At 38.7% G+C, this 26,678-nt stretch overlaps 1 long non-coding RNA gene across 1 annotated transcript; it reads left to right on the top strand.

Moving 5' to 3' along the window:
• The first annotated feature begins 19,438 nt into the window (after positions 1-19,438).
• On the top strand, positions 19,439-20,720 carry LOC311292712. The gene is made up of 3 exons (XR_014627785.1): positions 19,439-19,583; positions 19,659-19,724; positions 19,828-20,720. It is a non-coding gene; the product is annotated as an uncharacterized lncRNA (long non-coding RNA).
• The last annotated feature ends 5,958 nt before the right edge of the window (positions 20,721-26,678 follow it).

A 26,678-nucleotide genomic window follows, 5' to 3' on the forward strand; every position in this document is an offset into this window, starting at 1 on the left:
AATCTGTCATGTACTGGATTTTATTTGGTAAATGTGTTTCCATCTTAGTTTATGTGCATGTTTTCATGCAAAATGCACAAAAACAGGTGGATTGACACATAGCGAGGTTTCAAACATGCGAGACCGATGAAGAGGGGGTTTGAGTCACTAATAATAAAAATTTCAACTGATAAAAATGTTTATTTAATGTTATCCATGTTATATTTCATCTTAACTAACAAAGTGAACTTTTAAAAAGATCCATTATGTCATCAAGTTTTAAATGCATCATTATGCATGAATTCTAGAAGGGTCATTCTTTACAGGCTTTCCTGTAGCTCAAACAGTAGAGTGTTGGCGCTAGCAATGCCAAGGTCATGGGTTCGATTCCCAGGGAAAGCAAGAACTGACAAAATGTGTACCTTGAATGCAATGTAAGTCCCTTTGGATAAAAGTGTCTGCCAAATGCATAAATGTAAATGTCTTTACATGCAAGACCCATAAATCATTTCTCTCAGGCTAGTATTAAATTAAATTGTGGAGGATATTAACTGTGAAAAGATGATTGACAGGCCAGTTTATGGTGTCCGTTAAAGACACAGTTTTATGACTGGATAGTATGTCCCAAAAGCTTGCCTAGTCTTCTCTCACACACTCAAAAGTATGTACTTTTTCTTCACAAAAAGAGCACATACTTTTAGGGCATGGTATAAGTAGGTAAACTGGGATGCAGGGATTCTTAACAAGCCTTAAGATAAAATTTAACAGGGACAATCAGGCCAAAAAATTATAACTTATCAATAAAAGGTGATGCATATGGCCAAATCAAAATCATTATGAAAAAAAAAAAAAAATTGTTCAAGTGATACTGTTATAGTAACTTACCAGATTATCAAAAGGTGATGTCCAAAGAACATACAATGTAGAGAATGGTTTGATTCCACGATCTGAAATTGACCCAGTAGAAGTGCTCTCTATATGTAACAGAGTTAACCCTCTGGGGTCTGGGGTGTTTTTGGGGTCCTTGAGATGTTCTGACATGCCCTGACATTTGTGCTTTTTTCAGTTGCTTATAAACATATTAATGGCAAAGGTGTAAATTCACTCTATATAGCACAAACAGGACTACTATAATATGTGAACCACATGTATGTACATGTTTTCATTTTTGAGAGAATAATGTTTATGCATGGTTATTGAAAAAACTAAAAATGAAAGTTTCTGAAATAAGGCCACAAAACACATACTAAATATGTGTCAATAAGACTTTTGAGTCTAGAGTTTTTTCTTCAAAATGATGTGAAAATCATCTTGCCTAATCATTCACATAAAACGATACATTGATTTTAGTTTTGTAAAACACTTTTAGTTTGGAAAGCCAATATGCGGATGGGGCGTAAATGCTCCAGCAGCATCATGCATATTTAGTAGTTCACACCTGATGAGACAATGCCCCTGCATACTTAATGAGCCATTCATTCAGGTGTGTCACCTATAGCTAACTTAAATATACAAGCTTCATAAAAATGATCATTCTAGAAGAAAATTTCAGATGGCATTTAGAGGCTTTTTATATATACCGGGGTGGTGTGGCGCAATGGATAAGACACATGCCTTTGGTGTGAGAGACCCGGGACCAATGTGTCCCTGAGCAAGACACTTAACCCCTAGTTGCTCCAGAGGCGTGCGACCTCTGACATATATAGCAATTGTAAGTCGCTTTGGATAAAAGCGTCAGCTAAATGAATAAATGTAAATGTAATGTAAATATACACACACATACATACACACATACATACACACATATACACTCACCTAAAGGATTATTAGGAACACCTGTTCAATTTCTCTTTAATGCAATTATCTAATCAACCAATCACATGGCAGTTGCTTCAATGCATTTTGGGGTGTGGTCCTGGTCAAGACAATCTCCTGAACTCCAAACTGAATGTCAGAATGGGAAAGAAAGGTGATTTAAGCAATTTTGAGCGTGGCATGGTTGTTGGTGCCAGACGGGCCGGTCTGAGTATTTCACAATCTGCTCAGTTACTGGGATTTTCACGCACAACCATTTCTAGGGTTTACAAAGAATGGTGTGAAAAGGGAAAAACATCCCGTATGCGGCAGTCCTGTGGGCGAAAATGCCTTGTTGATGCTAGAGGTCAGAGGAGAATGGGCCGACTGATTCAAGCTGATAGAAGAGCAACTTTGACTGAAATAACCACTCGTTAGAACCGAGGTATGCAGCAAAGCATTTGTGAAGCCACAACATGCACAACCTTGAGGCGGATGGGCTACAACAGCAGAAGACCCCACCGGGTACCACTCATCTCCACTACAAATAGGAAAAAGAGGCTACAATTTGCATGAGCTCACCAAAATTGGACAGTTGAAGACTGGAAAAATGTTGCCTGGTCTGATGAGTCTCGATTTCTGTTGAGACATTCAGATGGTAGAGTCAGAATTTGGCGTAAACAGAATGAGAACATGGATCCATCATGCCTTGTTACCACTGTGCAGGCTGGTGGTGGTGGTGTAATGGTGTGGGGGATGTTTTCTTGGCACACTTTAGGCCCCTTAGTGCCAATTGGGCATCGTTTAAATGCCACGGCCTACCTGAGCATTGTTTATGACCATGTCCATCCCTTTATGACCACCATGTAGCCATCCTCTGATGGCTACTTCCAGCAGGATAATGCACCATGTCACAAAGCTCGAATCATTTCAAATTGTTTTCTTGAACATGACAATGAGTTCACTGTACTAAAATGGCCCCCACAGTCACCAGATCTCAACCCAATAGAGCTTCTTTGGGATGTGGTGGAACAGGAGCTTCGTGCCCTGGATGTGCATCCCACAAATCTCCATCAACTGCAAGATGCTATCCTATCAATATGGGCCAACATTTCTAAAGAATGCTTTCAGCACCTTGTTGAATCAATGCCACGTAGAATTAAGGCAGTTCTGAAGGCGAAAGGGGCTCAAACACAGTATTAGTATGGTGTTCCTAATAATCCTTTAGGTGAGTGTATATATATATATATATATATACACATACATACATATATCTATCTATCTATATATCTATCTATCTATATATCTATATATCTATATATATATATATATATATATATATATATATATATATATATATATGTGTGTGTATATATATATATACACACTACCAAATTGGTTCACAGTTGGAAGCATCGCATTTTTTTTTATTTTTCCACAAATTGTGCTTGCAAATTGTATAATATCCAAGGTAAACATGTCTAGTAATTGTGCAGTTAATTCTCATACTGTATTCATACTGTATTTTCAGTTTTGGAATTTATCCTCTCCCCAAATTTGTCACTAATAAAACACAATACAAATTATTTAGAGAAATTTTTTTTTTTACCTTTTAATAGTTTGTTTACATCTACCTTGTAAATATATATTTTTTATTAAAAAGGTTACAATTACAACAACAATTAAAGTGTAATCTTTCTTTGTAAAAACTAAAGTATACAAAACGTATTATTTGATGACTTTATTTTTGACAAAACATACTATATTTAACATATGAGCAAAATTGGCAAACAAAAGCTTATTTGATGTGGCAGTCTATTGTACAGTAAAAACTTTATAATCTATTCAAAACTAGTCAACGTCTTTCAAAACTAAAGTATACATTTTATCATACGTATTTCAAAGTAAAGGATTCATTAGTTAGTTGACTTTATTTTTGACAAAACACATACTGTACAGTATATATTCCTCATCTCAGTATAGCAATAGAGTTTGCTAAAAGCTGTTCATTCAATACAGCAGTATTTGAAAATCGATAATATTTTGTAAAATTACATTTATATTTACATTTATGTCAAAACCTAGACACTTTTAAACATCAAAATGACATTTATTAATATGTATTCGTGTCAAAATGACATATAAACAGATTTTCCTATTCAATTTTCCATGGAAACGCTTCCAAGACGCTTGCATGTCGCGTGAAAAATAGGCGTCGGTTCTATTTCTAGCATGCACGCGCTTTGAGACTGCGCGTCCTCAAAAGTAAAAAAAAACCTGTCAATTTCAAGATAAACACCCTGTGCAGACTCCCAAACGTATTACACAATTACACCGGACAAAACATAAACATTTAGCTAACTAACTGGTACTAGAAACCCCAAAATCAGAAAAACACGTCGGACAGGCAAATTACGTGGTCTCACGCATCCAGTCGCGATCCGCTTCTGATATGCTCCCGGTGTGAGTTGGCACCGCGTGGAGGACGGAATAAACCTTGTCGCAGCCGTAATGCGCCGCAGGCGTTTGCAGTGTAAATGAGGGGTAACGCCACGCATCCAGTGTGTCACCGGCCTTATCCAGCTGATGTGGGCGTTTCACAGGTTTGTATGGATCGCCTTACATTTGCGTTTGAATAGCGCGCGGTCTCTGTGGGCGGAGTCACATTAAAACTTAATTAGCTGAGATGAGAACGACTGACATCTCTCTCTTTACATACATATTACATAAACTGTGAATATTTGTTTTTTATAAAAATCACTTAATTTAAAAGAAGAGAATTCAAGCTTCATGCCTGTGTGTCTGTATGCCTGTTTGACTGAGTATTCGCTGAGTTACAGTTCATTTTCGGACGCGTTTCAGAATTGACTTCACTGACGGAGAGTAGGCAGAACTCGCATCATGTTTATTTTTCTTTATTTGGCAAAAGCACAACACTTTGTTTTTATTATGAGTATAAACAAAAAAATACACACTAAACAGGATCGATTGATGTATAACACAAGCATATAAGATAAAAAAATAATAATAATTCGCGCCGGCGCGATAGCCGACCCCAGGGGGTTAAAAAAAGAACATTAATTCTAATGTTATTCATATTGTCTAATTACATGAAATTAGAAGTGAAGCTACATCAAATGGTGTTTTAGTGCCCCCTAGTGGTTATCATACTGCAGACGTTTGTTATTTTGTCTGCAATTGCGCACCGTAGTTCAGCAGAAATGGCTGACACTGCTGTGGGTGAGCGTGCTTCTCTTCTCTTCTGTTTATTGGGTTTAAAAATGTGATACAAGTGTATTTAATATGAGTTCTTTGAGATGTAAATGTTTGTAGTAATTGTCAACAAACATACATTGCGTTGGATGGGTTTATATGTCCAATGAAACTTTGTTGAGTAATTATTTTTGTGCCTCGTGTCTCATATAGGAAATTAACATGTGCTTCTGCTAATGTAGCGCCGGATGGCTAAATAGTTAATTTACTCTCAATGAGAATGAGTTGTTGATTTTTATGTTTTTCTTTATTTCAGTAAATTATGTCTGCAGTGTTTTCACCCAGTAAATTTATACATTTCGATGTATTCTTCAGGTATGTGATTTTCAAATGTACTAATTGTTCTGTTAATGTGGAATTGTTACAAGTTATTGGTAGTTCAGCAGAAATGGCTGACAATGCTGTGGTAATTTATGTCTGCAGTGTTTTCACCAGATACGATCATCATTGCTGCAGAGAATAAAGATAACAGAGAATCAGAGTCCTGTGTGCGTCGTCCATTTCGATTTGGTGATGGTTGTGTGGGATGTGTAAAGGTCACATTGAGAACAACAATCGTTACATATAGCATTTGAAGAAGTAGCTTCCTGGATTCTGAACACCTCACTGGCCATTTCATCTGTTCCAATAAAATCAAACAAGACCTAAAAACAAAGAGCCCATGATGGCAAATATTAATAAATAAAGAAATCCAGAAATGAGGAAAAATAACTAAATAAAACATCTATGGAAAAAAACCTTAATCCTTCACAATGACACTTCACACTTCTTACTTGAATTGGATCAGACATGATGAACTTCCTCTTATTCACATCTCCATTTGGATATTTGGCTTTCAGATATTCTCCATCTAGAGGTTCAACACGGGCTGCCATTCGCTGGCGTCTTTCCTCAATGGCCTAAAAAATAAAATTAAAAAAATGTATATATATATATTTATATTTATATTTATATTTATATATATATATATATATATATATATATATATATATATATATATATAAAATTAAACAATAAAATATTTAGTGGCAGCACTAACCTTTTGGCACTTTTCTTCCAGAACCTCATAGCAGAGCCTCCTTCTGTCCTGCAATACCATATATGTAATACACATTTTTGTTTTAAACAAAATTTAACCTTGGCAAGCAAACTGCGAATAGTCAAATTACCTTTTCTATATCTGCCAACAAAGAAGCATTATATTCTTCATCTTGCTGGGAACGTACAGCTCGCCACTCCTGAAGGAAATAAAGTACAACTATGAGTCGCAAATCAGTCATATTTACAACCATTGACAACATCAAAAATAACTTCACTCACACACAGATTTACAGATTCTGTAGTCTCAGCACTGAAGGAGGTAGCGCTGGATGGTTGTTGTGGGTTCTGGGGAATGGCTGCGGATGGTGTCGTTACCTAAGAGAAGACAAAACATATATAATTACAAAGAATTTGTTAGAGTCACTGCACAGTAAAGAAGTTACTTGAACTGCCACCTAACATTAAATGTGCACTGTGCATAAACATATTGTCATGAATGCTCAGAGACAAGAAGATCGATCCAAATGCAGCTTTATTAAATAAGAGTAATCCAAATTCGTAAACCAGTAAACAGGCAGTGGTCAAGGCAGGCGGCAATAAACAGAGTCCAATAAACAGTCCAGGGTCAAAACAGAAAACAAACACGGAATAAACGCTCGGAAATGCAGACTGACAGTACAACAAGACTTCGCAGTGAGTGAATGAATGAACATGGTATAAATAGACAGACTAACAGGATGAGACAGGTGAATACAATCAGTGAATGAGGTACAGGTGAATGTGATCAGTGATAAGTGATGATGAGTCCAGGCAGTGAGTTATGGGAATTGTAGTTTGTGAGTGAATAGGAGAGTCTTATGTGGAGTGCCCTCTGGTGGCTCTCAAGGGCACTCCAGCTGGTGATCGTTACACATATAATTTATATTAAGGTTAAATGAAAGGCCAATTCAACTGAATTGAAACTGAAAATATCCATAGGTAGAAAAATTACAAAAACTGTTATCCTAGGGAATGTAACTGCTCAGACATCACACAGAATAAATAGATACATCTTAATACTGTAGATTTAAAAAAAAAAAAGGGTTTATATTTGTATTTGCCACTCATCACTACAAAGTGGATAGTGGACATAACAAAATCATTAGATGTGCAATCATTGCAGCATAATAAAAAAAAAAAACGTGAGCTAGGTCCTGTGCTAACAAACCCGTCTTTGTACACGAGCAATGTTCTCAATGCTTGAGTTCATGTGTAGGGACCCTTATAATACTAAATGCAAAGTGTCATGTTCGAGCCTTCTTGAGATTTAAGAAATAGCTATTTTGATGTGTATTTGCAGTAGTTCTAGCTGCTAGTGCCCCTAGCAAACCCATTCAAAAAAGCCATTAGACCTTAAAAGTGCAGTTTTTGTTGTCAATATACATTTTAAACGAAGTACATTTGACTCCAGTACATTCACAAAAAGACCCTAGAATGCATTTTGGCAACTGTTTGGCTTTAAGTTATTAAACAACTACCCCGAACTTCTGATAGCACATTAGCAATTCTGATGTTAAAAAAGAAAAATTACCCCGACCTCGATGAACTCGCCGGCGAAATAATCGTCTTGTTGTGGAAAGTATGGTTGAATCATCATTTCTCGCTGCCAGCTCCTGTCTTGCACGGGCTGCAGCATTAAAAAGACGATTAAAAATTCCTTCGCCCTCTGGCTGCTCCAACATGGTGCTAATCAGTGCTAATTAAGTTAACAGTTAACAGGTGCTATTTGAATGATTAGAACAACAACGCTCCCGCCTAAAGTGTGATGCGGGCCTAATTTGCATACAGATATCTGCAACGTCATTTCGCCAAGTCAAAACTCTTATTCAAGATATCTGTAATTACATTTTGACTAGGCAGAATGAAAGTTACAGATATCTCAAATTTCAGATATCTCTAATCAAAATTAATTTCAAGATTTCTATAATTTGATAATAGATATCTACAATTAAATTGACTATCCCTAACTCCAGTTTGAGATATCTACAACGCCATTTTGACTAGTCATAACTCCAGTTAAAGATATCTACAACGTCATTTCGCCTAGTCAAAACTTAATTTAAGATATCTGAAAAGGAGCATGTAGATATCTTGAGTTGAGGTGAATTAAAGATATCTTGAACTGGAGTTATGACTAGTCAGAATCAAATTGAAGATATCTCAAACTAGAATTACAGATATCTACAATTCAATTGCAGATATCCGTAATTCACATAGTGGATATCTGCAACTGAATTGTAGATATCTGTAATTATAAACCCCATACAAATGAATGGCAAAAGTGACGTAATTTGTCCTAGGAAGAATGTCTTTGTGGATATCTGAAATTACAATTATGGATAGGAAGAATGTAGTTGCGGATATCTGAAATGTTCTTTTTGACTAGGTAAAACTGAATTACAGATATCTGCAACACATATCCACAGGGTTCCTGCAGGTTTCAGTAAGTCAAATTTAAGACCTTTTTAAGACATTTTAAGACCAAAAAGATTGAAATTTAAGACCTACACGGCGCATAACCAAAAAAAAAAAAATTAAAAGAATTCAGAAAAATATATTTTTATTTCAATGAATTCAGTAATTGAAAAAGCATTAATTTAATTTACAGACAAAGCAATCACATTAGTAACCTTCCACACCCAATAACATGCCAAAAGCCCAAAACCTTAGGCCTAAAATGAAAATAGGCTAAAACAAACTTGCCCTCTATTTCATCTCATATTTATTTACATTACGAAGCAGCATATTAATAGCCTAATAGAGATTGAACAGGCTCAGAGATTATTTTAGAAAATTGTAGTTTGCATATTATACTCTAAAAACACATAATTATAGCTGATTTTAGTTGATCATAACTAGAGATGAAATGGCATGAACATTTATTTTCACGATTATTATGAAATCAATTTACCGAGTTTGTCGAAACCCCGCAAATAACAAATAAAATGATCAATATGCAAGTTTTGTTTACATAAACATCAAAATACTATTAAAATTGATGGCCAGATTTTAAAGGAGTGTCTTGCAACATGTTATCTACTAATATGTACAAGTTCAAATAAAGTTTTTACAAAAATAGTTTTATAAAAAGATAAACCTCACATATTTCAGCCTTTAAATATTTTTTTATAAAAAGAATGAGTCAAAAAAGATTAATTACTGACATTTACAATGCACAATCGCTTATCTAATATTATTAATAACATTTGGTCTGATTCCTGTCGTTGCTAAGCAACCATACAACGCACTCTCCACAGCAACAAGGAAGATGTTGTCCATCTGGCTGCGGGTGGAAAAAAATTGCGCGCTGCTTCAATTGCGCTTGCCGCATGCCCACATTTTAATAAACTTGAGCACACAAAAAGACGCGGTATGTGAACTGCCTGTTGGCGAGTGACCTCATATCAAGCCCCGGGCTACTGGTAGCACGCGAGCGAGCTCCGCTTTGTAGGCTAACTTGTGTTGTGTTGAAGGTATCACGTGTTCACAGTCCTGTGCACTGTGACCCCGGGCTGCGTTGCATTCTCAATTATTGGTTCCGCCACTCTTTACTACGTTATTTAATAAAAATAATCGTGGTTGACAAATGAAACTTTTGAGGAAAAATACAATACGGAGAAGTTACATACAGCACAATTTTTAAGACCCAGACATCAAAATTCAAGACTTTTTAAAGACTTTTTAAGGTATTATTTCCAAATTAATAAATTCAATGCTTTTAAGGCTTTTTAAGACCCCGCGGGAACCCTGATCCAGTCTAGCTGTTAAATGTTAAAATGGCTTGCCATACATATCAGCTTTGTATTTCTTGCTAGTAGAAATACATTTTTTAATATCAATAGTTACATTGTTACTAGTAAAAATGCGAAGTCCTGATATCAAGAATTACGTGGTTACTAGTAAAAATGAATATTCTAGATATCAACAATTGAATTGCTACTAGTAAAAATGTAAATTTTTGATATCTGAACATGTATTTCTGATATCAATATAATTTCAGATATCTAAAATGGCTTTCTTACTAGTAACAATCACATTCATGATATCAGAAATTAACATTGTCACTAGTGAAAATGGAATTCTTGATATCAAAAATGAACATTGTTACTAGTAGCAATTCAATTGTTGATATCAAGAATTATCATTTTAACTCGTGAAAATGTAAATGCTGATATCAAGAATTAGCATTGTTACTAGTAGAAATCTAATTCCCGATATCAATAACTATCAACTAATTAACTAACTAGTGAAAATTGAATTGTTGATATCAAGAATTCATATCCTGGAAATGAATAAAAGTTAAAACGGCTTGCCACAGTCTATTTGTATTTATCTGCATATGACAATTTGAATTTGAATGGCATCCTATTATGATAATTAACCACACAATGACAATTACATTTATTAAAAATTACAGTTTTTACTATCTGAAATTAAATTTTTGATATTTGTATTTCCACAAGTGATTTTTATTTTATTTACAGTGAAAACCCACAAATAATAATACATATTATATTTAATAAGTGTTAGTGACAGTAAGTGTTAGTGAGGAACTACAATAACCTGTAACTATTTTTGTACATAAATATTGTACTTAAATGTGTGTTTAAATTGTGTTCCTGGTCCCTCATGCACAATGCAATGATGACAATAGTATACTCATAATTCTACTTTACTGGAAATACAGAACTGTGTTTACTTTAACACTATTTACACACATTTGGACTTGTCCTAACCAGGGACGGATTATGGCGATGATGTGCCCTGGGCACGGATGTCTCAAAGGCCCCCTTCACCATTTTTTTGTACAACAGTGTTGCACCTGTATGCACAGGCGCCGCAATAGGGCAGGCAAGCTAGGCATTTTAAGGGGGCCCCCGAGGGCTGATCAGAACAATCAGAAGTGTTAATATAAAGACGCAGCAACATCTCTGCATCCCCCTTAGTGGGGCCCCTCTCTCGTTACGCTGGTTATGCTTTTACCTTTTTCATACTGGTGCAGCGCTTACTCGCGGTAGGCAGAAAATGCATGATTTGATTTGTTAAACATGAAAAGGACTTATCCGTCTGGCATGGCAGCTCGCTCTAACTTTAACCTAGATAAATGCATATCCAAAGTGTTTGTGCGGAGTGTGCATCGCGCACTGCATGGCAGGCGTCGGCGCGAACAGTTTGCATTTTCCTATCAACAGTGGAAACAACTTGAAATACTCAATCTTTTCTGGTCATATACAGAAAAGAATAATGCATCAGTCGCAAGTAGCTACTTTTATTTTTGTAAACTCACAATAACAAGAAAACGTTGAGCTTTTGTAAAATAAAATAAAACAAACGGGGCGCACTTTCATGGTCTCCGTGGCGTGAACTGGAGCGCGTCTCAAAAAATGAACTGAAACACAGTGTATAGCCTCACAGACATGATGAATATTTGTATATAAAGCTTGAAATGTCCACTTTTAAACAAAAAAATTCGAATCGAAAGCAAATACCGGCTGATTAGGCTGATATGAAAGGTGCATTTCTCTCTAAAGGCGCATCCACTTTACAGCGGAGATATAGATATGTGTTTGCAGCCAACACTGATTTAGAAATATATATTTTTTATTATTAAACAATAATAATGCCTAGTTTTTTTTTTTAGACATATTATCATTAGCCTGCTTTTGCCGGTGCTTTGCGGCAAGATTTATGCATGCGCTTGAGCGCGGAATAGGCTATATGCCTCCATGCACTCAGTATTTAAACAGAAATTTATATTAAAAATGAGATTAGTCGACTAATTGCTTAAATAAATGACTACTAGTCGACTAGAAAAATTATAGTCTTGAAACTTGGTTGTGGTTTTAAACTCATTTTTGTTTTGGTTTTTGAGTAACCGTCTTCTACGCGTGACTTTTATATTATGCAATGCTTTTCACTCGCCTCTAGATGTCCCTCTCAACAGCGCAGCAATACATTAAAATTATTTATTTGATTTATTTACTAGTTAATACTTTGCAACTGCAAAAAAAAAAAAAAAAAAAAATCACAATATTCCTCAATATTTAACACAATTTTACTGAAAATAAAATGACAATTAAAATGATTATTTGAAAAGAATAGACACAGTCAATTTGACAGGGCCCCCTGCTGGCCCAGTGCCCTGGGCAAGTGCCCAGTTAGGCCCGTGCGTTAATCCGTGCCTGGTCCTAACCAATAAAATTAAGTTCAACTGATTAGGTTAATGAAAGGACTGAAAATGTTTGTTATCAATATTGTATAGTAATAATAGTATGATATTTACTTTTTTCCTCTTAGATTACCCAGGTAAGTAAAGTTGGAGGCAAAAACATCAGGGACTGTTCACAAAGATTTTGGACAGGTAGGTACTATCAAATCACAAGCATTAATTTCTTTCGCCATAAAAGATTTGATTTCTGATAATAAAAGAAATGATTATCTCACATCTCCTCTTTGCCACCTTGCACCAAGGAGGAGTGAGTAGAGGAGGTGTGAGTAGATGTGGTGTAAGTAGAGGAGGAGTGAGTAGAGGAGGTGTGAGTAGAGGAGGTGTGAGTAGAGGAGGTGTAAGTAGAGGAGGAGTGAGTAGAGGAGGTGTGAGTAGAGGAGGTGTAAGTAGAGGAGGAGTGAGTAGAGGAGGTGTGAGTAGAGGAGGTGTAAGTAGAGGAGGTGTAAGTAGAGGAGGTGTGAGTAGAGGAGGTGTGAGTAGAGGAGGTGTAAGTAGAGTAGGTGTAAGTAGAGGAGGTGTGAGTAGAGGAGGTGTAAGTAGAGGAGGAGTGAGTAGAGGAGGTGTGAGTAGAGGAGGTGTGAGTAGAGGAGGTGTAAGTAGAGGAGGAGTGAGTAGAGGAGGTGTGAGTAGAGGAGGTGTGAGTAGAGGAGGTGTAAGTAGAGGAGGAGTGAGTAAAGGAGGTGTGAGTAGAGGAGGTGTAAGTAGAGGAGGAGTGAGTAGAGGAGGTGTGAGTAGAGGAGGTGTAAGTAGAGGAGGTGTGAGTAGATGTGGTGTAAGTAGAGGAGGAGTGAGTAGAGGAGGTATGAGTAGAGGAGGTGTAAATAGAGGAGGTGTGAGTAGATGTGGTGTAAGTAGAGGAGGAGTGAGTAGAGGAGGTGTGAGTAGAGGAGGTGTGAGTAGAGGAGGAGTGAGTAGAGGAGGTGTAAGTAGAGGAGGAGTGAGTAGAGGAGGTGTGAGTAGAGGAGGTGTAAGTAGAGGAGTGAGTAGAGGAGGTGTGAGTAGAGGAGGAGTGTAAGTAGAGGAGGAGTGAGAAGAGGAGGTGTAAGAAGAGGAGGTGTGAGTAGAGGAGGAGTGAGTAGAGGAGTGAGTAGAGGAGGTGTAAGAAGAGGAGGTGTGAGTAGAGGAGGAGTGAGTAGAGGAGGTGTAAGTAGAGGAGGAGTGAGTAGAGGAGGTGTGAGTAGAGGTGTAAGTAGAGGAGGAGTGAGTAGAGGAGGTGTGAGTAGAGGAGGTGTAAGTAGAGGAGGTGTGAGTAGAGGAGGTGTGAGTAGAGGAGGTGTGAGTAGATGAGGTGTGAGAAGAGGAGGTGTAAGTAGAGGAAGTGTAAGTAGAGGAATTGTAAGTAGAGGAGGTGTAAGTAGAGGAGGTGTGAGTAGAGGAGGTGTAAGTAGAGGAGGAGTGAGTAGAGGAGGTGTGAGTAGAGGAGGTGTGAGTAGAGGAGGTGTAAGTAGAGGAGGAGTGAGTAGAGGAGGTGTGAGTAGAGGAGGTGTGAGTAGAGGAGGTGTAAGTAGAGGAGGAGTGAGTAAAGGAGGTGTGAGTAGAGGAGGTGTAAGTAGAGGAGGAGTGAGTAGAGGAGGTGTTAGTAGAGGAGGTGTAAGTAGAGGAGGTGTGAGTAGATGTGGTGTAAGTAGAGGAGGAGTGAGTAGAGGAGGTATGAGTAGAGGAGGTGTAAATAGAGGAGGTGTGAGTAGATGTGGTGTAAGTAGAGGAGGAGTGAGTAGAGGAGGTGTGAGTAGAGGAGGTGTAAGTAGAGGAGGAGTGAGTAGAGGAGGAGTGAGTAGAGGAGGTGTAAGTAGAGGAGGAGTGAGTAGAGGAGGTGTGAGTAGAGGAGGTGTAAGTAGAGGAGTGAGTAGAGGAGGTGTGAGTAGAGGAGGAGTGTAAGTAGAGGAGGAGTGAGAAGAGGAGGTGTAAGAAGAGGAGGTGTGAGTAGAGGAGGAGTGAGTAGAGGAGTGAGTAGAGGAGGTGTAAGTAGAGGAGGAGTGAGAAGAGGAGGTGTAAGAAGAGGAGGTGTGAGTAGAGGAGGAGTGAGTAGAGGAGGTGTAAGTAGAGGAGGAGTGAGTAGAGGAGGTGTGAGTAGAGGTGTAAGTAGAGGAGGAGTGAGTAGAGGAGGTGTGAGTAGAGGAGGTGTAAGTAGAGGAGGTGTGAGTAGAGGAGGTGTGAGTAGAGGAGGTGTGAGTAGATGAGGTGTGAGAAGAGGAGGTGTAAGTAGAGGAAGTGTAAGTAGAGGAATTGTAAGTAGAGGAGGTGTAAGTAGAGGAGGTGTGAGTAGAGGAGGTGTAAGTAGAGGAGGTGTAATTAGAGGAGGTGTAAGTAAAGGAGGTGTGAGTAGAGGAGGTGTGAGTAGAGTAGGTGTAAGTAGAGGAGGTGTGAGTAGAGGAGGTGTAAGTAGATGACGTGACTTGATCACCTTTTCTCCATCTCTATTTCCCTCCACTTTCTTCCTCTCTCTCTTTCAGGCTGATGACCAGTAATCTTATGGCACAGCTCAACATCATTATGGCATTATGGCATTTCAGTCAACAGCACTGTTCTCCACTGCGATAGGTATATTCTGATTTTACTTTGAGTGTGCTTTATGGAATTCAAAGTGATGCAACAGACCATTCAGAATAGACAGATAGATAGATTGGAAGAGAAACTGTTTGAGAAATGATTTTCAGTACAGCAGGGGGAGAAAACAAAGCATAATATTTTTGTGTTGTTGCTGCATTTTTATTAAACAAATAAAATATATTAAATTATAATTAAAATGTTTATTTTAAAAATGTATAATAATACAATTATGTAATCAATAAAAATGTAATCAATTAAAAATAAAAATCTAATTTAAATGAATTAAAAATACATCAAATACAAAAATGCATCTCATCTAATGTTGTAGAGTTTAATATTATCCCCTTTAACTTCAGGAGCTTGACAGAGGGGTCTTTAGAGGTGCAGTCATTTGTGTACAGGGAGAAGAGCAGTGGTGAGAGAACACATCCCTGTGGAGCACCGGTGCTGATGGTGCGGCTGTTGGACGTGATTTTGCCCATTCTGACTAGCTGTTGTCTGTCTGTCAGAAAGCTTGTGATCCATTGACAGACGGAGCTTGGGACAGAGAGCTGGGTCAGTTTGGTCTGGAGCAGTGATGGGACGATGGTGTTGAAGGCAGAACTAAAGTCCACAAACAGAATCCTTGCATAGGTCCCTGGTTTGTCCAGATGTTGTAGGGTGTAATGCAGTCCCATATTGACCGCATCATCCACAGACCGGTTTGCTCTGTAGGCAAACTGCAGGGGGTCCAGCAAGGGTCCAGTGATGTCCTTCAGATATGATAACACCAGTCTTTCGAATGACTTCATGGCCACAGATGTTAAGGCAACAGGTCTGTAGTCATTGAGTCCTGTGATCTTTGGTTTCTTTGCGAAACATTTTTCGCCTATCGTGCGTCTACTCTACACCCGTACCACTAAAAAGACGGATTATATCTAAAACTTCAGTCATAAATTAGTATTAATATTGATAGCATCACTGGTAGCTTCGTTGCTAACTTACTGTCCATCTGTTAAAATGGCGAATATATCAGATGAAAGTAGTCTACCTTTTGGTGCAGGTGAGGACACATTTGAGCTGCACGCACTGCAGTCTGAGCTGGAAGCTGTTGAGAAACAGATCCACGACCTTTTATTGAGACAAGCCGAGCTGATAGACCGGCAGTTAGCTCTTGAAACATCACGCGCCGATGCACACAAATCAGAGATTAACGTTACTAACCCGCTGACTCCGACTTCGTCTACTCCGTGCGTTTCTCAACATAGGTCCCGAGCGCCGAGGTCGCGATCAGCCATGGTCTCGTTCACTCCAAGGTTAAAATCCAAAATAATCCAAGGTTTTTATTTAACACCGTGGCTAGACTAACAAATAAACAGACATCACCCGAACAAAATATCCCGTTACAGTTTAGTAGTAATGATTTTATGAAGTTCTTCACTGAGAAAATAGAAAGCATCAGAACCACAATTGTAAACGTTCAATCTTCAGTTGCGCCTTATAATTCAGCCTCAATTATCACCCCGCAAGAACAATTACAGTGCTTTACAACTATAGAACAAATAGAGTTAAATAAACTTATCACTTCCTCTAAAACAACAACATGTTTATTAGATCCGATACCCACTAAACCACTGAAAGAAGTGTTACCTGTAGTGGAAGAGCCTCTCCTCAATATTATTAACTCGTCTTTATCTTTAGGTCATGTTCCAAGAACATTTAAACTGGCAGTTATAAAACCTCTCATTAAGAAACCACAATTAGATCATAATAACCTAGCAAATTATAGACCCATTTCAAATCTTCCATTTATGTCTAAAATATTAGAAAAAGTGGTGTCCGCTCAATTGTGTTCTTTCTTGCAAGAAAATGATATCTATGAAAAATATCAGTCAGGATTCAGACCGCATCACAGCACTGAAACTGCGCTCGTTAAAATCACAAATGATTTACTTTTAGCTTCTGACCAAGGCTGAATCTCAATACTAGTTTTACTTGATCTTAGTGCTGCGTTCGACACTATAGATCACACAATACTCTTAGATCGACTACAAAATTATACTGGTGTTCAAGGACAAGCATTAAGCTGGTTCAGATCATACTTATCTGACCGCTACCATTTTGTCTATTTAAATGGAGAAAAATCGATCATAACTCCAGTAAACTATGGAGTGCCGCAGGGATCTGTGTTAGGCCCTCTATTATTCTCAGTATATATGATGCCACTTGGAAATATTATAAGGAAACATGGAATTAGTTTCCATTGTTATGCTGATGACACTCAAATATATATTTCATCACGGCCAGATGAAAATGCTAAATTATCCAAATTGACAGAGTGTGTTAAAGATATAAAAGATTGGATGACGCGTAATTTTCTTTTATTAAATCCAGACAAAACAGAGGTACTACTTATCGGTTCAAAAAACCGCCCACAAAACCTCTCGCAATACAACTTTAATATAGTAGGATGTCCTGTTACTTTATCCTCTACAGTAAAAGACCTGGGTGTTATACTCGATTGCAACCTGTCTTTCAAAAATCATATTTCATATGTTACAAAAACCGCCTTTTTCCACCTTAGAAACATTGCTAAGCTACGTAATATGCTATCAGTTTCTGATGCAGAAAAGTTAGTTCATGCATTCATGACCTCGAGACTAGATTACTGTAATGCTTTATTAGCCGGTTGTCCTGCATCCTCAATTAACAAGCTACAGTTAGTCCAAAATGCCGCCGCTAGAGTTCTTACTAGATCAAGAAAATATGATCATATAACACCGATTTTATCATCACTGCATTGGTTACCTATAAAGTTCCGTATTAATTACAAGGTATTGCTACTGACTTATAAAGCCCTAAACGGCTTAGCTCCAGTCTATTTAACGGATCTTCTATCGCCCTATAATCCATCGCGCTCTTTAAGATCACTAAATTCAAGGCTTTTGGTCATACCTAGGATATCCAGAACCACCAAAGGAGGGAGAGCATTTTCACTTTTAGCTCCAAAACTCTGGAATAGCCTTCCTGATACTGTTCGTTGCTCAGACTCGCTCTCCCAGTTTAAAACTAGATTAAAGTCGCATCTCTTCAGCCAGGCATTCATATAATATTTTTAATCTTACAGTTCAAATTACAATCCGGCCTCTAGTTAATAAACGCCAGAGGAGAACTGGCCCCCGACTGAGCCTGGGTTCTCCCAAGGTTTTTTTTTTTTCTCCATTGGGTCACCTGATGGAGTTTTAGGACACTATTAGGTCACTTGATGGAGTTTTTCGGTTCCTTGCCACTGTTGCCTTTGGCTTGCTCAGTTGGGGATATTCTGGGGATATCTAATTTGATTTTATCAATAAATTCCACTAGAAACAAACCTTGTTGTATTATTTTAATTTAATACTGTGAAGCTGCTTTGATACAATCTGTATTGTGAAAAGCGCTATACAAATATACTTGACTTGACTTGACTTGACTTCTTCGGGATTGGGATGATGGTGGAGCGTTTAAAGCAGAAAGGGACTTTGCACTGCTCCAGTGATCTGTTGAAGATCAGTGAGAAGATAGAGGCCAGCTGGTCAGCGCAGGTTTTCAGACAGGCTGGTGAAACACCGTCTGGGCCTGGTGCTTTCCTTCTCTTCTGTTTCCTGAAGATCTGACGCACATTATCCTCACTGATCTGAAGTGCAGGGGGGAAAGGGAGGGGGATGGCTGGAGGTGTTGATGGCTGTGTAGAGAGATGGTCAGGGCGGGTGTGGGGTGTCTGATCGGGGGTCTCAAATCTACAGTAAAAGACATTCAGCTCGTTCGCAAGATGCTTGTTGCTGTCGATGCTGGGGGATGGTGTCTTGTAGTTGGTAATATCTTTCAGGCCTTTCCACACTGATGCAGGGTCGTTGGAGGAAAACTGGTTTTCCAGCTTTTTGGCATAGCTCTTCTTAGCCACTTCAATCTCCTTTGTCAATGTGTTCCTGGCCTGATTATACAAGATCCTATCCCCACTCCTGTAGGCATCTTCTTTGACCTGACGAAGCTGTCTGAGTTTTGGTGTGAACCATGGTTTATCATTGTTGAATGATAAGTAAGTCCTGGTAGGGATGCATAAATCCTCACAGAAACTGATGTATGATGTTACAGTCTCTGTGAGCTCGTCCAGATCGCCGGCAGCAGCTTCAAAAACACTCCAGTCAGTGCATTCAAAACAGGCTTGTAAGACCTGCTCTGTGTCGTTGGTCCATCTCTTTACAGTCCTTATTACTGGCTTAGCAGTTTTAAGTTTTTGCCTGTAAGTTGGTAGAAGATGAACCAGGCAGTGATCGGAAAGTCCTAGAGCTGCTCTGGCGACGGAGCGATATGCATCTGTAATGGGGTGACCCTTTTAGGGTCTTCCGTTCTGTGTAGGTGGATGGAGCTGGGCGGAAGTTAAGCTCACGGCCCCTTTAAAAATGCGGAGATTCCCTTTCACTTCCGTTTTCTCTCTGGCATGGTACGCTCACGGCCCTTTAAAAACGCTGAGATTTCCTCTTACTTCCGTTTTCCTTCCGGCATGGTACGCAGGCTGCATTCTTTTGTGTCGCAAGAGCAATCTATTATGCATCAAGCATTGAGCGCGTATTAAGTGTTGTAGACCTGCATAAGTTGGAAATCCCTTTTTTAACTTTTGCCGTGGGCCTGTGGATGTTCAATTGCATTAACATATATCAAGGTATGTTACTGCATTGACATGTTGCTGCAATTATTCTTTAATAGCGCCGTTTTTAATGATGACTCGTTTATATAGTGTGATCGAGGCAGTATTGGTGGTTTGTTCACCGTTCTCACCGAGGGCCAGTCAATTGTGCTGTAGGTAAGTTGATATGTTATTTTGTAAGTTGTTTGTTAATCAGAGATGTAATTTTAGATATAGTGTATGCGTGGTTAATGACCAAATTGAGTAACTATTTTTATAGAAATCTGCCCGCTGTTGTTTTGCTGCTGTGTGGCGGCTCGCTAACTGCGACCCGTGGTGCTGTGTTGTGAAGACTGAAGAGGGTGCGCGCTCAAGTCCCACCACGGTCTACTGTGATTGAGAAGCGCACGTGTGTGTTGATGCGAGCGTGTGTTTGTGCGAGCGCACAGATGTGTGAGCGGGGTTTTATGTGTGTGCGTGTGTGAGATGCGAGCGGGTGTTCGTGTGAACGCATGTTTGTGTGAACACGTTTGATGTGAACGAGTCTTTATTTGAGTGTGTGTTGAGGCGAGCGCATATTTGAGTGAGCTCGGTGTGAACGCGTGTTTGTGGTGGCGTTTGTGTGTATGGAAGTGTGTGTGTGTGCTGAGATGATTGGGTATTGAATTATTTATTTGTTATATTGATTGATCTAATTGTATTTTCTTTAATTTGATATTACTCTTTTTGTTCTTTTCTTCTGTGGCTAATTGTGTTCTTGAGTACTGTGGGTGGTTATTGCCACCGCTCTTATCTACTGTCAATTCTTTTACAACTACCATGGGCTATTAGCTGCTGGGATTGGGAGGATTTATTTAATTCATTTATACCTTGTTGTTTATTGTGTGGATTGTGATTTTTGGTTATACATTTGTATGAAGGTGTGAATTGAGGTGGTTTGAATTTAATTCATTTGGATATTTTGTTTTCTTTTCTTTCTCTTTCCCAAATGTGACTTATCCCAAGGGATATTGATATTGACGGTCCAAGATCCAATTTTACAGGTGGCCACTTTGATTTATTCTTTTCTTTTGTGTGAATGTTGTTGTATTTGTAACTTGTGTATTTTTTTCTTATAATTTTTGTATGATTATCCTTTTACTACTTTGGTGTCAAATAAAGATTGTACGCATCTCTGCTTGTTTTTTCCATTTATTTGGAAACCCTGTAGTTGGGAGCATTTACAAAACATATTCTATATCTTAGGTGGCAATAGCCTCCGCTCACACATCCTTTGTTGTGGTGTAGCAATGGTCCAAAATATTATTGTCTCTGGTGGGGCATGTAATGTGTGTTTGAATTTAGGCAGCTCACGTGTGAGTTTTGCCTGATTAAAGTCTCCGAGAATGATAAGAACAGAGTCCAGGTGTTGTTGTTCTGTTTCTGTGATCAGATCAGCCAGCTGTTGCAGCGCCGTACTCACGTGTGCTTGCGGTGGAATGTAAACACTGATGAGAACGAGCGAGGAAAACTCCCGCGGCGAGTAGAACGGCTTACAGTTAATGAAAAGCACTTCCACATCAGGACAGCACATCTTCCTTAACACAGTTACATCAGTACACCACCTTCTGTTGATGTAAAAGCATGTCCCACCACCGCGCGTTTTCCCCGTTGACTCCATATCGCGATCCGCTCTGAACAGCTGAAAGTCCGGTAGATGTAACGCGCTGTCCGGAATGGCTTCGTTCAGCCAGGTTTCCGTGAAACACAGAGCAGCAGAGTTGGTAAAGTCCTTGTTTTTGCGTGAGAGCAGAAGTAGTTCGTCCATTTTGTTAGGGAGAGAGCGGACATTCGCCAGATGGATGCTAGGCAGCGCCGTTCTGAATCCGCGCTGCCTGAGCTTAACGAGTGCGCCAGCTCGCTTCCCACGCCTGCGCGTCTTATACTGTTTCCACAGTGCAGCGGCGCAACCGACGACAATGTTTCGCAGAACGCCAGAAGAATCAAAAACTGGTTGGTGATCAGTTGGTGTGCACTGCAGAATGTTCAGCAGTTCGTCCCTGGTATAACTGATAGCGAATGACAAACATAAAACAGGACAAACTAACAAAAACAGTGTAACAACTGGAGAGCTCAACACCGAGGCAGCCATCCGCGGCGCCATCTTGTTATATATATTCTTCTCTGTATGGCCAGAAATGATGGAGTATTTGAAGTTGTTTCCACTGTTAATAGGAAAATGCGAGTGATGGCACCGGCGCCTCCATGTCATGCAGTGCGCGCTCCACACTCCGCACAAACACTGGGATATGCGCCTAATAATAGTGCACATTTATATAGGTTAAAAATTATTTCCGCAGGTGCAGTGGTGAAAACATAACGGCAATCTCATGCGAAAATGCGAGCCGAACTGAAAAGCCTGCGTACCGTAACCTCTTTAATTAATTATTTTGAGTAACAAACTGAACAGAACACTAATGTTTTTCTTTGTCATCATTACAGATGCAATCAAAAAGTGGAATAGCAAGGCCACTTATCAGGAAATCTACAAAGCCGTGGGAGACCTCCTTAAACATGCCCCTGGACGCTCTGGCAGTGGGGATATGTGGCTACAAACCAATAATGAGAGTTTTTCGTGTGTATTTGACGTGTCAATAAATGTTTTCTTGTTATTTTTTTGTCAGTTGTTCTATTTTGAGAGATAATAATATAGTATAATATAATGAATATATTACATAATAATGAATTTATGCTTGAAACTAGGTTAAAGTTAAGCCTGAAAAAGACATCACTCTTGAACCAAATTTCGACTTAGGATGGGCCTCTTTTTATAGACGGCTTTTCAACGACCTGAAAAATACGGCTTTTCACCTTTCACTTTTCAACCAAAATGTAACGTTGTTTAGACGTCTTGCAAAGTCGTCTTTTCAACAAGTTTTTGCTGGCTGGGATAGAACTGTAATGCGGTCAAAAATAAACAGAAAATAATCTGTCAACCAATTTTAGAACAAACTGTTTTTACTTGCTTTTTAATTAAATACATGTTACTAGTAAACAACAGCATGTGTCATGACTTTTATTATTTTTTGAGGGGTGTGACTGAGTAATAATAGTAAATCGCTCAGTGCGGTGAATTCAGGCCACAGAGACTTGGGGCCTGTCCCAGTACCTCCCCTTAAGGCCCCAAGATTTCTGCGCTAACCCTTGTTTTTGCGCGTTCTCGTGTAGGGGTAGGGTGTCCCAATACTCTAAAGAGCAAGGGGGAGTGCTATTCTCCCCTTAAAATCAACCCTCAAAACATAGTGCGGTCCGATGCAGGCTTAAAACGAAGTGGAAGATGAAATTACCCAGGATACCTTGCGGACTCAGCAAGCCGGTACATTTTTTTAAACAAGATGACGGACACCGCTGGAAAGGAACAATTGAATTGTAAGTATATTTTCGCAAATAAGCATGTTAAAATTTCTAAATATGTTGGAATATGTTAGTTTGATGCACATCCAGTGGACTGTTAAGCGTGCAGGGCAACCACCCAGTAGAGCATTACAATAATCTAGCCTTGAGGTCATGAACGCATTAACTAATTGTTCCGCATTTGTCAATGAGAGCATATGACGTAATTTAGATATATTTTTAAGATGGAAAAATGCAGTTTTACAGATACTAGACACGTGACTTTCAAATGAAAGATTGGTATCAAAGAGCACACCCAGGTTCCTAACTGACGACGAAGACTTAACAGAGCAGCCATCGAGTGTTAGACAGTATTCTAGGTTTTAGGTGAGGAAGTTTTTTGTCCAACAATTAGAATCTCTGTTTTTTCAGAATTTAGAAGTAGGAAATTACGAGTCATCCAATTTTTTATATCAGCTATACATTCTGTTAATTTTGTGAATTGGTAAGTTTCGACAGGGCGAGAAGAAATATAGAGCTGAGTATCATCAGCATAACAGTGAAAACTAATTCCATGTTTCCTAATGATATCTCCTAATGGTAGCATGTACAGAGTGAACAGCAGCGGTCCTAGTACTGAGCCTTGTGGTACGCCATACTGAACTTGTGATCGATGAGACATCTCATCATTTACTGCTACAAACTGATAACGGTCAGATAAGTATGATTTAAAGTCAAGTCAAGTCATCTTCATTTATATAGCGCTTTTAACAATGTAGATTGTTTCAAAGCAGCTTTACAGAGATAAACGTATAATTTATGGTAACAGTATAATTTATTTAAACCATACTAGTGCAATTCCACTAATGCCAACATAGTTTTCTAGTCTATTTAAAAGAATGTTGTGGTCAATGGTGTCAAATGCAGCACTAAGATCGAGTAACACTAATAGAGAGACACAACCACGATCGGATGATAAGAGCAAATCATTTGTGACTCTAACGAGAGCTGTCTCGGTACTATGGTACGGTCTAAATCCAGACTGAAAATCCTCGCAGATATCATTTCTTTCAAGAAAGGAACACAGTTGTGAAGATACTGCTTTTTCTAATATCTTTGACAGAAAAGGTAGATTCGAGATCGGCCTGTAATTGACTAATTCTGAAGGATCGAGTTGCGTTTTTTTAACAAGCGGTTTAATCAAAGCCAGCTTAAAGTTTTTTGGTACGCATCCTAGAGACAAAGATGAATTAATGATATTAAGAAGAGGATCTAGGACCTCTGGAAGCATCTCTTTCAGTAGCTTAGTCGGTATAGGGTCTAACATACATGTTGTTGATTTAGATGATTTAACGAGTTTAGTAAATTCTTCCTCTCCTATAGCAACGAATGAATCAAATTTTTCCACAGGAAGACTACAATGCACTGCCTGATGCGATACTGTAGTAGATTGCATAGTTATAATTTTCTCCCTGATATTATCTATCTTATAAGTGAAGAAGTTCATAAAGTCATTACTGCTGTGTTGCTTGGAAACTTCGGTGTTTGAAGTAGGGATGGGCATTCGATTAAATTTTCCTAGTCGATCGTCGGGAGAATTAACGATCGACTATCGATTAATCATTAATATTTTTATATTGAAATTCATTATTTCTTTAACTTTTTATAAATTAAAAATGCAATGAAAATACAAAAATACAGTTTGTTTGTCCTCGATGAGATCTTTATTACAAGAAGATCAACTTGTGGCAGTGAAACTGGACGTTCGGTAGACTTGAAGATATGCCCTGCGGTGCTCTAAAACAGCGGAACCTGCAGCTGCGAGCCGGCGTTATTAAACAGAGACCCATGGCCACTTCATCCGTTTTCTGTGATCGGATAGCTATCCGATCGTGAAAAGACCAAATGTAAATGCCCTCCGAAACGCATTCGAGACGGATTTAAATCCGATCGCTCAAACCACTTCAGGAGGAGATCTGAGACGCATTCCAGACGAAACTGGACAAGAGTAAATGCATCTGGTTGTTGAAACCACATGTAAATTTGACTTATCCCAAAAATGCTAAGAAATAAACGTGTGAGAGCGTGTTATAGGCTATATGTCATGTTATAGCCAGATATGACGACGCTACTTCAACACGCATCACCACAGATGAGCATCTATTCATCAAGCCAACGTGCAAACTATCGCAAATCAAAGTGAAAGTCATTCATCAACACACAATCATCTTCATTAAAAGTAAAGAACCGAAATGATCTTACCAGGGCTGTTGCCGCAATATCTTGTTGCGGTCTTTGATTTAGACATTTTCGCTGATGATCAATAAAATGCAGCTCATATCAGTTGCTTTCGGTGACGTGCAACAATTTAAATATGCATATAGCACGGGAATTCATGATCGGATTTATATCCGTTTTGCAAAAACACATTTATGTGACCAGGTGTAAATGGAATCGTTTTGATAATTCAGATAGTTATCCGATCTGAGAAAATGCATGAAGTTCCCATAGAACTTCTGCACCAGTCTACTGATTTCTGTTGAGAAAGATAAGCATGTTGACATGATCTGGGATCAGACGCGACCGCAACCTGGTGACAGCCAGTCCAGCCGCCGAAAACACCCACTCTGAGGGAACTGACGTTGCCGGGATGCACAGGTACCTCCGCGCTAAAATGAATTCCATTGCTTCAAGACTCACACTCTACGCAACGCAACCTGCATTAGTTTAATCGATAACAAATAAACGTGATCGACGAAATTCTTAACGATCAATTATCGATCGTCGATTAATCATGCCCATCCCTAGTTTGAAGCTTTCTTTTTCGTTAGTTTAGCCACTGTTTCAAATAAATACCTAGGATTATGTTTATTTTCTTCTAATAGGGTTGAAAAATAAGCAGATCTAGCAGCTTTTAAAGCCTCTCTGTATGCAATCGAGCTCTTCTTCCATAAAATGAGAAATACCTCTAGTTTTGTTTTCTTCCAGTTGCGCTCCATTTTTCTGGCTGCTCTCTTAAGTGCCTGAGTGTGCTCATTGTACCATGGCGTTGGACTATTTTCTTTAATCTTCTTTAAGCGCAACGGAGCAACTGTGTCTAAAGTGCTGGAAAAGAGAGAGTTAAAAGTTTCTGTTGCAATATCTAGTTCTTCTAAGCTATCTGGGATGCTGAGGAGATGAAACTGATCAGGAAGATTATTGATAAAGCAATCTTTAGTAGCAGAAGTGATAGGTCTAACATATTTATAACACAGATACGGCTTTGCAGCCTTGGCTAAATGTAATTTACACGAGACTAGATATTGATCTGAGATGTCATCGCTCTGCTGTTGATATTAGATCTAGAGTATGATTACGACAATGAGAATGTTAATTTAAAAATCTTGCTTTCCCCTGTTGTTTGATTTCATGGAAACAGACACCAGTGATTTTGCCAAGAGATCTCTTATTTATTTAATATAAGACATAGGAGAAAGTGACCATGAATAAAACGAAGGTCTTGATTCAGCTTCTCAGTCATCTTCCTGATTTTCGGACAGAAGGGCTTGGTTTTTATACCATTAGTCAACATCTCGTCACCTCTCTGCCATAGACAAAGACTATCAGTTATTGTATATGTTGACCAGAAAACTGCATTATCAGGAAAACACATGATGTGAAACACATGATTATAATGTAACTAAAACAGTACATCACCAGAGAAACATGTGGTTCCCATTAACAATGTATCGCCTTATGCTATGCTTGGTGAAAACACTG

Source organism: Rutilus rutilus (genome assembly GCF_951802725.1).
Source record: "Rutilus rutilus genome assembly, chromosome: 6".
Classification (NCBI taxonomy): Eukaryota; Metazoa; Chordata; class Actinopteri; order Cypriniformes; family Leuciscidae; genus Rutilus; species Rutilus rutilus.